This window comes from Microtus pennsylvanicus, chromosome 2, assembly GCF_037038515.1.
Source record: "Microtus pennsylvanicus isolate mMicPen1 chromosome 2, mMicPen1.hap1, whole genome shotgun sequence".
NCBI lineage: Eukaryota > Metazoa > Chordata > Mammalia > Rodentia > Cricetidae > Microtus > Microtus pennsylvanicus.
Window position 1 is genome coordinate 66,739,227 of NC_134580.1, and position 15,060 is coordinate 66,754,286.

The 15,060-nt window shown below is 40.2% G+C and overlaps 1 pseudogene; it reads left to right on the plus strand.

Annotated features, from left to right (window-relative positions):
- The first annotated feature begins 2,670 nt into the window (after window positions 1–2,670).
- On the plus strand, window positions 2,671–5,010 carry LOC142844846 (PR domain zinc finger protein 4 pseudogene; annotated as a pseudogene).
- Window positions 5,011–15,060: the final 10,050 nt, after the last annotated feature.

Here is a 15,060-nt window from a genome sequence, read left to right on the forward strand (position 1 = left end):
CTTAATTGTACTGGGTCAGAGGGCCAATGTCTCATGATGCTTAAAAATACACAACCATGAGAATTTTAGATTAGTATGACTGGCTAGACGCTGACTCCATGTGAACTAACAGAGGACAAAGTTAAAAAAAAAAAAGAAAAGAAAAGAAAAAGTAGATGCTATTCCAAAGAGTGAGAGAAAGAACTTCAGAACAAAGAAGTGAGAGGATGTCAAAAAAGGAAATGGAGAAAGATGAGCAACACACCCATGAGAAGTTAGCCAATACCCATACATTTTACGAAGAAATAATGTCCAAAATATATATAGACCCCACTAAACTAAGCAATTCAATCAATAAGTGGGACAAATAACACACAGTTCTCAGAAGATCAAGTACAAATAAATGGCCAATAAATGCTCTTTAAAAGTTCAACATCCTTAGATATTGGGGAAATACAAATTAAAACTGCATCCAGATTTCATCCCTCCCCAGTTATAATGGCTATCATTAGAAAAACAAACAAAAAATGCTGAGAAAGAGGTGTATAGATTGTTCTAGGAACTATGGCAGCTCCTCAGAACACTAGAAAGGCAAATACCCTATGACCCAGGTATTTCGCTTCTGAGTATATACACTCCAAAGACTATAGGACAAATCTCCATCAAGATGCCTTTCCATCATACATACTGCAATACTGTTTGTTCACAATAGTTTCATGTGCTGGTTAGTTGTCAACTTGACACAAGTCAGCATTACCTGGGAAGGCAGAACCTTAGTTGAGGAATTACCTCCATCAGATTGGCCTGTGGCCATGCCTGTGAAGCTTTTTCTTGATTAGTGATTGAGGTGGGACGGCCCAGACCACTGCAGGCGTGTCTTCCCTTGGCAGGTGATCCGCACTTATAAAAGAAAGCAAGCTGAGGAAGCTGTGGAGAGCAAGCCAGGAAGCAGCATTTCTCCATGGTCTCTGCTACAGTTCCTGCCTCCAACTTCTTGCCTTGACTTCCTGCCGTGGCTTTCCCCTATGATGAACTGTAACCTGTAAGCCAAAGAAAGTCTTTCTTCCTCCAAGCTGCTTTTGTTCAATGTTTTATCACAGCAACAGAACCCAAACTAGCACACTAAATTACAGAGCTGAGCCATGGTGTCTGTTAACAGGAAATAAAAAAGAATTTGAAAACGTGTACATATAGAGAGTGGACTTTTATTTAGCCATAAAGGAAAATAAAATTAGGCAATTTAGTGGGAAATAGATGTAACTGGCCATCATGATATTAAACAAAAAAGACAGAGAAGGACAAAAGACATATATCATGTTTTTGCTCTCATTTTCAAGTGATAGAGTTCTTTAAATACACATAAATCAATATACATGTGTATAAGCATCCATGTGGGTGCATGTGTGCAGATATGTCTGTGTGAACATGTGCATATATATGCAAATATGTCTGTATATGTGTGTACATGCATATATGTATGCATGTGTGTACCTGCTTATGTATGTCTGGTTGCACTGATACTGACTATGTATCAGTGTATATATATATGTGTGTGTGTGTGTATGTATATATGCACACACATATACAGACATATTTGCATGTATATATAAGAATTTATGCGTGTCTGTGTGTATGTACTTGTATGCAGGTGTGTGTGCGTTTGTGTGTATGCATGCATGTATGTATGTGCATGTACGCAAATATGTCTATGTGTGTTTTATAACTAGCAGTATTCAATTTCTGTGAGCCAAGAAAGAAACTACTCCAACTGTTCATCGTCATTCTTATCTTTTGGTTGGTTGACTGGTTGGTTGGCTTTTGGATTTTTGAGACAGTGTCTTGCTATGTAGCTCTGTCTGTACTGGAGCACATTCTGTAGACCTGCCTTGCCTCTAACTCACAGAGAATCTCCTGCCTTTGCCTCCTGAGTTCTGGGATTAAAGCCATGCCTCGCTACTGGCTTCTTTCTTATCATTTTTATGTTTCTGTTTTTGTCTTAGTGAATCCCTTTTTATTGCTATTTACTGTACATTTAGTAGTATTGTTACTTTGCTGTATTTTTTTAATTTTAGTTTTGCATATTATTCTCTACTCAAATTCCTGTCACAAAATACAAGAGAGCCGGGTTGGAAGGAAAGAAACTAACAGGAGAGGAAAGTGTGTGAGAACTATGGAGGTAACAAGGGGTGAATACAATCACAGTTTGTGATATAGTGATATAGTGTAAGAAATTGTCTATATGAGGAAGATGGTGGTAATGAGAGAATTACAGAATTTCGGAGTTACATAATTCAACCCTTGGAGTCTGCCAACAGATAAATGGATTTTAAAATAAAATTTGTTGTATATATTCAGAGTGAAGATTTATTGAGCTATAACGAAAAGTTAAATTGGCGGGTCCCGAGCAAGCAAAGGCTTCTGGGCTGAGCTCCAGACGGATGAAGAGCCGGGCGCTTTCCAGCAGATGCTCCCCAGCGCGGGCCTCAGGGCGGCCAGTCAGGCTGCCAGCGATTCCGGAGAAACAGCCAGGGCCCGGCCCGCATGCCCGGCCCTCGGCTGGGAGCACTGCCACCAGCCTTCGGGACGTCGGGCAGTCCGCGGAGGTGCGGCCACCAGCGGGATGTGATAGCATGTGACACTGGCCCCGGCGCTCTCCAGTCGGACTCCCGGCACCTGCACTGCCCACGCAGGATGAATGACGTGAATTTGAGCCCAGTGGGGATGGAACAACTGTCTTCATCCTCTGTGAGCAATGCCCTACCAGTCTCAGGAAGTCACCGGGATTTGACTGCCTCTCCCTCTCACTGTCGCCATCCCTGCTCCAGGTCTCCCAGTGGCAATTCCAAACCTGGGTCCCTCCCTGAGCTCTCTGCCTTCTGCCTTGTCTCTGATAATCCCCGTGGGCTTGGGCATTGGAGATCGAGGGGTGATGTGTGGGTTACCTGAAAGAAACTATACCCTACCTCCACAGCCTTACTCTCACCTACGGAGCAGTTACTTCAGAACTATTCTACCTGGCATTTTATCTTACATGGCTGACAGACCATCTCCTCAGTACATCCACCCCAACTCTATAAATGCTGATGGTAATACAGCGTTGTCTATCACCAACAGCCCTTCAGCACTAGATCCCGGACATCAGGTCAATGGAAATGTTAGATGAGAATTAGGTGCTGTTTCAATAGACTCTCGCTCTGTGAACGTACATGGTGCCCAAAGGCTTCATCCTAATGATGGCCATGACATGACACTGGAAACAACAATCGCTATGAAGAAGTTTCTAGGGTTAGCAGCCCAGTCTCGACAGATGGAATGGCAGAGGAGCTTACAGTGGATGGTGTTGCAGGAGATCATTCACAAATCCCCAATGGCTCCAGAAGTCATGAACCTCTCTCTGTGGATTCTGTAAGCAACAACCTGACAGCAGACACTGTAGGACACTGTAGGATTGTGATACCCATCCATGGGAGTGGTCTGGAGCTTCCTGTGGTCATGGAAACCGACCACATTGTAAATCAGAGCAATGGGATGTCTGACAGTGCTCTCAGTGACTCTATCCACACCATGAGTCACCAGCACCAACTCTGTAAACATGGACACAACCTAGGATCTGTTTCTCTCCGTGAAGTTGGTGTTAGCCTAGAGCCTGTGACTGTCTCTTCCATCATGCAGGACCTTGCTGTGGGGACAGGTCATGTAGATGAATACTCAGACAGCTTGGCTTTTGGGCCACCTTCGCTGCAAATGGAAGAATCCAATTCAAATAAAGAAAACATGGCAACCTTGTTTACAGTTTGGTGCACTCTCTGTGACTGAGCCTACCCTTCAGACTGCCCTGATCACCGGACCAGAGAATTTTGTTCCTGACACACCAATAGAAAGCAGAGCAAGGCTGTCACTCCCAAAGTAACTTGTTCTACGCACATCCACTGTGGGACAGAAGTAGGTATATGGACTGCAGAAATCATTCCTGTGAGAACTTGCTTCGGGATTCTAATTGGTCATCAGAGTCACTCCATGGAAACAGCAGAGTGGCCAGACAAGGCAGTACCATGTCTGGAAGACATACCACAATGGTGTCCTAGAATTCTGCATCATTACAACTGATGAAAATGAGTGTAACTGGATGGTGTTTGTGGGCAAAGCCAGGAACCATGAAGAACAGAATTTGGTGGCTTATCCCTATGATGGAAAAATCTATTTCTTTGCCTCACAAGACATCCCTCCTGAAAATGAACTGCTTTTCTATTACAGCCGGGATTGTGCTCAACAGATTGGTGTTCCTGAACACCCAGATGTGCACCTCTATAACTGTGGCAAGGAGTGCAATTCCTATTCAGAGTTCAAAGCTCATCTGACCAGTCACATCCATAGCCATCTCCCTGGCAGGGCCACAGCAGCAACCACGGGCCAAGCCACAGCAAGGAAAGGAAGTAGAAGTGTTCCATGTGCCCCCAGGCTTTTAGCTCTCCTTCCAAACTCCACGTTCAGTTTATGAGTCATATGTGTGATTTTTGTAGCAAGGCTTTTAGGGATCCAAGCAACCCATGGACACACCTCAAAACACATACAGGTCATAAGGATTACGGGTGTACTTTGTGTGACAAGTCCTTGACCCAGAAGGCTCACCTAGAGTTACACATGGTCATGCACACGGGTGAAAAGAATCTCAAGTGTGATTACTGTGACAAGCTGTTTGTGCGGAGGCAGGACCTCAAGCAGTGTTTGCCCAACCACACACAAGAATCCCAGATCAAGTGTCCGAAGTGTGATAAACTGTTCTTAAGAACAAACCCCTTGAAGAAGCATCTTAATTCTCACGAAGGAAAACGAGGCTGTGCCTGTGAGAAATGTCCACAGGGCTATCTAACCAAGTACCATGTCACTCACCACCTGAAGACCTGCCAAGGGCCCACCTGAGTTCCTCAGCACAGGAGGAGGAGGAGGATTCTGAAGATGATCTCACAGACTCCATGTGAACAGAGCAGTGCTATTTACTCAGCAGACGAGCCTCTCTCCTCACATAAATAGAAGGAAACCTGCTCTGGGTGGACCATGCATCAGGAAAACACAAAACCAACACACTGCAGTGGTTTCTAATGTGGAATGCTTTCTGATCCTTCCAACCCACTGCCAAAAGTGGACTGAGTGGGGGTAACTAAAGCACTCAGTGGAGAATATCCAAAGGGATTCTTTAGGATGGACTGGGAGACAAGGCATGTGTCTGTCCTATTTTTAAGCAATGGGTGGCAAGGAAAGAGTCAGCTTTTGGTATCTGCTCTTTATTTGCATAGCAATTTGGGAGGTGCATTTAGCTTGAATCACAATGCCCTTCTGTCCATACCAATCAGATTTATCTCACATTGTTCCGTTCTTTTCCCTCCAGTCAAGGTGACTTGACCCCAGTCATCCTCACTGTTGACCACATATTATATACTATTGTAAGGTATGCATATCACAGACAGAATTGCAGCACAGCAGTGCAAGTGTTTGGTGACTGTAATTATATATATATATATTATAATTATATATATATATATACTCCTGCCTGCCTTCTGGCCACTTGAGAGTTGAGATCCTGCTTCTCCATCTCAGCAGGTGTCGAGGGAGCAGGTGGAGAAGCAGTCAAGGGTCAGAGGACAGTGACTGGTAGAGGAAAAGGCCCAGAAAACTAAGACTTCAATGGAAGCCAAGATTAGCCTTCTGGTTATGTGTACATGCACGTCTTTATGGTCTAGCCATGTCTCTGACTTCAGGAAAGTCTTCTGTCATTCAGAGAGCACCTGGAATTAACAGGGTCCAAATAATGCCTGCTGCACTCGCCTGACAAGACTACAGGAGGAAGTAGGGAAATGACCTCTTATGTAGGTTTACTTTATGAACACCATTAAAATATTGCTGGCTGAAAGCAACATGCACTTCCAAATCCATTGGCGGGTTTCACAGTTCAGCCTTCCCAGTTGTCTTTCTTGCTAAAGGTCCTCATCAGCTAAGCGTAGAGGCTACCAAAGGATTTGGAAGATAGAGAAGGATATTAGTCACCATATGGGTCTGTTTTCAGATTCCTACAAGCAGGCATAGCCGCTTTTGGCTAGAAGCAGAAACATCCTGAAGTTGACAGGGTTGATGGAACATCCCTTCCTGCTCAAGGGTACAGCTTTGGCTCGAGTAAAGGAAGGACTCTGCTGGGAAGGTTTTGCTGCTAAAGTATTTATGGGATGAATGTATTTTGTTTAAATCTGTATTCCTTTGGGAAGAATTGAAATCAAAAATTTTTAGTGAACAAAAGAAAAGTTAAATTATGTAATTTACTGGGAAATGGATGCAACTAGGCATAATCATATTAAAGAGAAATGTCAGACACAGAAGGGCAAAAGACAAATATTAATATCATGTGTTTTCTCTCATTTTCAGGTGATAGAGTTCTTTATATACACATAAACCAATATACCACAAGTGTGTGAGCATTTTGTGTATGCCTGTATGTACATGTGTGCACATAAATATGCATTAGCTTATATGTGTGTGTATGTGAGTGTGTGCATGTGTGTGGTATGTGAGGCTATGTGCTTGTTTGTGTGTGTTCATGCATGTGTGGTATGCATGTGTTTGCAAATGTATGTGTGCATGCATATAAGGGATGTGCATCGATTTTTGCCTGTGTGTCTGAGCATTTGCTTGTGTGGTGTGTATGTGAGTTCATGCACGTGTGTGTGTGTATCTGTGTGTATGTTCATCCATGGAACTCCCCAGAATGTCAAAAATCTGCTTTCAAGAGGATGTTAATGAGAAATGGGCAGTGCCATCTCACTCCTAACAACTCTTAAGTCCAGTTAAGGGTTTGGGTGGACAATGTTCCTGAATGGATGAGTCAGAGTGGAGAGAAATTCTACTTTGTTATGCTCTGGGACTTGTAAGGCAGTGGCCAGGAGTCATATTGAGAGAGAACCTATTGTTAAAAGCTGAGCTACCCTGAATGTTTGCACTGGAGTGTCAGGAAGTTTCCTGGTGTTTGTATTATTATTTGCATGTTTATAGTGGCTCTAAAGGAATAAATAGGGTAAGAAATTGGAGATGAGCAAGAGGGATAGATTTAATCAAAAGACTTGACATGCATGTAGGAAATTCTCAACAACAACAAAAAGCAAATTGGAGATAATCTGGGTAATCTGAAGGACAGGAAGTAATGTGCACCTATGGTGGAAGGCTACCAGTGTTTATATAAACAAAGTATACCAAATTGATACCTAGTAACATAGGGAAAGTGGGGGAAATGATTAAGGTAAGAGGGATAACATTTCATATATGTATCTGTACAAAACAATACTCATGTGTCATTATAACACAAAATAGTAGCACATATTTTAAAACACCAGCAAGTTCAACTGAGAAGGGCTTAAGAATGATAGACAAGCTAGAGCTAATGGGCCAATCAGCTTATAATTTATGGAAAAAAATAATGGTAGACAAATTAAAGATAATATGTGATTAAAAGAAGAGGACTTCTTTACAAATCATGCTCATAGCATGCAAGAATAAGAAATGTGATTTGCTGGATAGTTCACGACCAAAATAAATGATTGAAATGATAGATTGCTACATGGGTCATTACACAGTACAAAATATGTGAAGGCATTACATTCTACATATAATAATGTAAAATAATTATCTGTCAAAATAGACAGAAATAGTCATGTTCCTCTTTTAGTATTTTACAATCAATAATGCATGCTCCATTATAACACACAATCAATAGAGCATCCTGTTTTTATAGTTTTTCATTTTTGAGAGAGCATCCTGATTTTTTTACTTTTTTTTTGAGATACTCCAATTTTAATATCTCTCCCTCCTCTTTCCTCTCTCCCATATATCCCTCCCTACTCCCCTTCAAATTCATGTCCTTTATTTATCAATTGTTATCACATGCACATAAATGTGTGTATACATATATTATCCTAAAATATCACCTGCTCAGTCTATATAATGTTCCTTGTATGTTTTCAGGGCTGACAATGTGTGTTGCATAACCAATTGCTGTGCTCTTCTCCTGCTCTCAGCATTCCTTCATTGCCTGTAGATCTTTATATAGGGTTGAGGCCAATGGGCTTTCACAGTCTACATTGGCATGTCTATTGGTGTTGTCTTTGTTCAGCTCATGTTTGGGAAGCCGTGTTGCTGAGACTTTATGGGTGTATCTTCTGACATTACTAAGAGACACAATCTTAGAGAAAACACTCTGATCTGGCTCTTACTGTATCTCCACCCCCTTCTTCCACAATGTTCCCTGAGCCTTTAGTGCATGAGTGTTTTGCGGATGTAGCTCCTGGGTCTGAGCTCCACAACGCTTTATTTTGATTGATTGTGGTTTTCCGCAGTAGCCTCCCACTGTTGCAAAAAAGAAAATGATTCGTTGATAAAGAATAAAGATTACACTTATCTATGAATATAAGGATAGATGTTTATAAAGTGTTGTTAGGGATTATGCTGATTTGGTAAAATATTGGCTATAGATTCTCGTCTAATAACCATGAGTTCAGTAGCTCTCAGTAGTTGCTAGGTTTCCAAAATCAGACATGATTTCCCTCTTGTTGAGCAGGTCTTATGTCCAACCAGAGATCTTTTGGTTACCACCTACGGCATGTGTGCTGCTACTTCTACATCCTTAGGGCTATTGTGTCATGCTGCTGGTTGATGCAGTTTGTAAACATCATAGTTTTTTAAACACCATTATAAATATGTTCCCTAGAGTCATATTTCTGCCTCCAAACAGAAGTTACAGTGAGGAACATTGAAGGCATTCAAACAATTAAATCCATTTGTTAAATGTAACAAATATGATCTGGATACCCCTAATAGCAGAACAAAGTTACTCTTCGAGACACAAATTGAGTTAGACAAAGCCTGTACTAATACACTTACCACAATGCATTAAACTCATAATTTATAAAAGTCATTTTAAGATAATTTAAAATAGTCTTGTAGTGATTTAACTTGCGTAGTTCATGAATATATAAAGAAAATTCTGTTTTCAAAGATGTTGACATCATTTCTAGGAATTTCTTGGGAACTGAATATTACAAGGTACCTAGAAATATTTGAATTCATCATAATAGGCTCTGAAGTGACAAACGAGAGAAGTTGATTCTCTTCAAATCCTGGAGTCATCTTGCGCTCCTGTGACCCATTATCAACTTTGCCCTTGTTGTCTTGTCCACAATGAATACACTGTAGAAGACAATTTCCTTGGCAAATTGACTAGTTTTGCAGAACCTCATCATTATAGCTTGATTTGGTCACTATCTTCCCTACAGTGAAGTATCTGAGTTTTCTTTTTATAAAAACATTTTGTATACCTCTGTGCTTGAAGTAATAGCCTGCGAATAGCCACAAAGGAGGGTGAAGCTTACAACAGGAAGACATTATGCTAAATAAGCTTCAGCAGCAAGGAAGACTTGGGTACCAGTTTATTTTCTGCCATCATTAATTAGGATTTGGCTAATCCTAATTTGAACAGGAAGAAATGGGTGGTAGGTGGAACGGTGATCAGAGCAGAAGAGAAACTGTGAATCTTTGTGAGGATAGAGATAATAAGGAATCTGCACAGATATCCCCAAGAGAAAAAAACTTCATTTAAAGTGCGCTGCAGTGTGGTCCTTACCCTGGTTCAGTTCAGGACTGGACTAGGATGCAGGCTCATAACTGCACCTGTGGCTCTTTAGGGAAATAATTATCTCTGAAAATGAAGACAAGGATTCTTATCTTCTTTTAAACAAGCTTGTTGTTTTCTTTAAAGAGGAGCTAAGACATGGAGAGAAAATTCATACGTGACAAGTGCAGCTTAAAAGAGTAAAGATAAAGCCAGTGTCCTGTAAGAAATGCAGTGATACAGTGATTGAAAATGCGTGTAGACAGAAACTGTCAAAGATGCTAATTCACCCCAAGCCAAAGTTATGTAGCTGCAGCTGAACTTGCATGATGGAAGAAAGAAAAAGAACTAGAAAAGTAAACATGCAATGTTTAATTACCAACTTATCAATCTCTTAGTCATTTTTATTTTTAAAACATTTATCATAACTTTTCTGGGCTAACACAAGGAAAACTGGGGTCATTAGACAACAGCAACAAAGAAAGGGGGACAGAAAATGGACCTATGAGGAAAAGCCAAAGGAACCAAGAGGATTAACACTAAAGGGTGAAGAACCGCATTCATGAGGTTAAAGATACAGAGAAGAGATTTTATTTGTTTTTACCAACTTCAAGGATATTAACCACTGGAAGACTCAGAGGCAAGTTCTTCAAGTTCACAGCAGAAGTGAGCATACTCTTCATACGCTCAGCCGGAGAACTGAGTATGCATTGACTTTATTAAGAGGAAAAAATTTCCTTAATGCAAAGAAGAAATTCAGAATTACTATATTAATAAAAATAACAAAAACAAAACAGGAAATAAACTAATCTTCAAGCCTTATAAACTGCAGAAAGCATTATGTCCCAGATAGAAAAATAAAAGGAACCGTCTCAGAAGATATTTCAGACTTCTGGTTCAGCAATTTCATCTCTTGATAATGAGCATCACATTTTTTCAATTTTTCTTAATATCAAGTTATTATTAATCTGTTCTAAAGTGTTGTTCAGTTCCATATAAATGAAGACAGAACTAGTCACCACAAGGCAGAAAAACCCTGACAGGAAATAGTCACAGAAGAGGACACACTCGGTCCAGGAGGGTATAAACGTGATGCAGCCCTCAGAGCCAAGGGTCTCCCTGCGGAAGACTTTGAGTGACCAACTCTCAGAGATGGAAGTGTGCTACTCAGGAAATCTGAAGATTTGAAGGCAAAACTGAGTAAGTTAATAGATTCCCTAATATTTACTATTCATGGTATTTTATCTTCTTTGGCTTTTAGGGAATTATAAAGAGGGGAAATGTGTGTTGGACCTACTTCTCCGTTTCTTCTATCTGGTGGCCATTCCTGCAGATTGTCTCCCTCCCACCCAGATTTTCTCCTCTTATCCTGTCTCCCGCAGTCACAGAGCCAAGCTAATCCTCCTTGGATAATGACTCAGGATAAAGAAATTATATTATTCATCCACAAAACCTTTATCTTTGCATGAATAAAATCTCAGGATATGTCAAGAAAGCCTCATGGAAACTCATCTATAATAATTGGATAGAGTTCCCTTCTCTCAGCAGTGTATGCAAGACCGGGGACTACAATGTGTTTGCCTAAAATAGCACAGCTCTGCTGGTGAGTGCTGGCAAGGAATTATTTGGGGGTGCTGCTGTTTCCTCTTTATCATAATGTTCAGCCCCACTGACCAACTTCATCACCTGCCACATTCAAAAATCTAATTTCCCCTTCTCTTTCTTCTTCAAATTTTCCCATCCAGTTCTTTTCTCGTTTTAAAAGTATATTTAATTACCCTAAAATATCCAAGTTGCCCGTTACCTAGTCTTTATCTTTACACAAATTGAATATGGAATATCATATTTTTGTCTTAAATGAACCCTTAAATATCCTAATTTTCACCTTGTCCTTATAAATCCATGAACAGTTGAGTATCATTTTTTCAGCTTGATGATTTGTCCTTTTTCTCAAATGTTCTCTCTATTCAGCCCAGCTAGCTGTAACTCACTATGGAGAATAATCTGGACTCAGACTCGTAGCAAGCCTCCTGAGAGTTCATCGCTACTTCCAGCTCTTTTTGTTTCTTGCGATCCAAATTTCGATTTGAAAAAAAAATCACGCATGTTCCCACTTCACAGTATATTCTCACTGTGCTTATTCATACAAGCCTAATTTTTTTAAGGAAAAGAGTATTTTTCTTAGTAATCACAAGGAATTACGGGGGGGGGCTTTAAACTTCCCATTTTAGGGAAGTTTTGATTAGTTTATAGCACATCGCATGGAAGTTTGAATAGAAATCATAAATTAGTTCATTTATTTTTTTATTTTTGAGATTATAATATATTTGCATCTTTTCTATGTTCCATTTCTTCCCTCCAAACCCTCATATGTACCAACAACAACAACAACAACCTGCTCTCTTTCAAATTTATGGCCTCTTTTTATTTAATAAATATATTCCTAAATACATAAATACAACCTGTACAGTCCGTACAATGTTACTTCATGTTGTGTTTTCAGGGCTATTTGGTATCCAGTTGGTGTGGTCTTTGTTGAGAAAGACTTTCTCCTGCCCTCAGCATTCCTCAGTTGTATACAGTGCTTGGTGTATGGTTGAGGCAGCAGGAACTTTCCCTTTTCACATTAGCAAATCTAGTGGTGTCATCCTTGTTCGGTTCATGTTAGGCAGCCACACTGATGAGAGTTCCTGGAGGTAGCTCCTGACATTTCTAGGAGACACGGTCTCACAACAGACTCTCTCTTCCTCTGGCTGAGACAATTTTTCTTCCCTCTCTTTCACGACAATCCTGAGCCTCGGGTGTGGGACTTGGGTTGTGTCAGTAATGACTAAACTCTGCAGTTCTGCATTTTGATTAGTAATGGTCTCGATCTGTTCCAAAGAGAAGTTTCTTTGATGGAAAAAAAAAGCAGAAAGGGATACAAGCTGCACTAGATGGAAACAGCTCAGAGAATCAAAGAATCTAAGAGCTGGTTCTTAAACAAGATCTCGAAACCCTTATCCCACCTAAAGAGAAAGAGACAACTCAAATTAACAGAATGAAATGGTTTTATAAAGCTCTTAAAATTGTTTTCATAGCCATTTTGTGTGCCTTCAATTTCCTATAACATCAAATTATTCCACATGATAACTACGTTTTTGCACCATTCTGTTATCTCCAAATTTACTATATTACTATATTACTAGAGACTTTCTAGATTCCATATGCACGTTTGTCGAATGAGTGAGTAGACAACCAAACAAATCTCCCTAGTGTTGCTTCTAGGTTGATTTTCAGTCATTAACAAAAGGTTTGTTACAGAATAAGAAATCTGACCCTAAGTTTTAGAAATATAAGAGGGAGATCAATTCACTGTTACTAATTAAAGACCTTGAAAAGTTAAAAAAAAGGTAATAGGAACTATACACATAAGAATTCAGATAAAAAGTCAGACCAGCTAGAAGAGCTTTCTGGTGTAAGCAGAGGTTTTGAGATGTTCCAGGTAATGAATTAGAGTTTCCTCCTTCACTGTACTTATCCCTTCTGATAAAGAAAGATACAACTTTAAAACTGCATTTTTCTATGCTGAATATGGATTTCACAAAGCCAAGAATTCATGCCAATGTTATTCCTGAGACCTCTGGAATGGTATCTGGCACTCTGGGTATTCAAAATATTTGCTGAATTAATGAACAAGAAAGAGTCATAGAAAAACTCAGAGGCTGTTTACATACCTGCCATAACAATTTCTCTGATAACACATTGATTGACTTAACTACCACTGGCTCATCACTGATGGCCGCTCATTGTCCATCTTATGTATTAGTAGAGTCAGAAACTATTGATGCATACTCATAGGGCATCACCCCCCAATATCCTTTTTAATATCCTCACAAGCTACCCAAAATCCATAGTGTCAAACTCATTGTTTTATTGGAAGATTGTCATTATCCCATAAAACAGTGTGGCATACAGAATAATGTTCTTCAAGGATGCATGTGGCCTCAACGCAGATCTGTAAATATTACCTTACGTCAAAGGCGACTTTATGGATATAATTGGTTCAGGAATTTTAAGATTTAAGGTTATCATTGATCTGTCCAACACAATTCCAGAGATAATTCTAAGAGAACTCTGGCGAGTCAGAAAGAAAGGAGGTGAGAGGATTAAGTGTAGATGCTGGCATTGTGAGACCCTGAACCAAGAAATGCAGGCAGTCTTTAGAAGCTGGAACTGACAAGAAAACAGATTCTTTTCTGGAAATTTCAAAAGAATAAGTCTCTGGGGATACTTTAATTTTACACTCAAAGATTCACATCAGCTTTCCTGCTTGTAAAACTGTAAGTGTGTTGGGGTAGGTGAGGATAAGGAGAGAGGTGAGTGTGTGGGAATTGGGACACTGGACCGAGAACAGGATGGCTGGGTTTGGTTTGGTTTGGTTTGGTTTTTTGAGACAGGGCTTCTCTCTATAACAACCCTATCTGTCCTGGAACTATCTCTTATAGACCAGGCTGGCCTCAAACTTACCGAGATCCGCCTACCTCTGCCTCCTGAATGCTGGGATTAAACGCCTGTGCCACCACCATCTGGCTCAGGACAGCTGTTTTAAGGCCCAAATTTTGTAACCATTTCTTACAACAGTGATCAGAAACCAATTTAAAAGCTACTTGTGGGGCTGAGGAAATAGCTCAATGGTAAAGCGCTTGTTTTTAAAGCATGCACAAGGACCTGGGTTCAGTCCCCAGAAGAGCCTAGTAAATAAAAAGAGAGCTGAAAAGTTGTTTATTGTGAAGAACATTTATTGAGAGACTGTGGAACTGATTCCAGTGTAAAGTTTCATGATGTTTGGTGATATCTGCTTCTGTGTAAATCATCTCACCATCCACCTGCAGCACCTGTTCCTGATCCCTAAAGAACTACTGTCCTCTTCTTCCCATGCTGTGATGTGACCGCTGGCCTTAGTCGCTTCTATGCTCTTTATAACTCAGAAATCACCCTGTCCCCAAGCACACACAGACAATCCGGCTCTTTCCTACCAATGTTTTATTTGCCATTCTTTTACCCAATTCAAGTCTATTTTGAAGAATTATGAATTTTTGTGAGGAGTCAAGTGGGTGTGCAGATCTATATTAGATCTACAACAGAGGGTGGTTTATCTCGGCTCACAACCCTTTAGACCACAGACTTTATTGAAAGTGAATATTGGTTAGAAAGCAAAATGACTTCCTTCATTTTGAAACATTAGATGCCTTTGATTGACTTTTTTAAGTGTGACTGAGGCTTCATTATTATTTTACAACAGAATTTTCCCATACAACATATCTCTATGTAGTTAAAAAAAAAGTACAGGAATGATCTTGGGATCTTGGGATCCTCTGGTTGGCGTGCTATTTACACACTATTGGTCTGAAGCCGACTGGCTTGTGATAGACTCTCAACTCTAATGTCAGCCC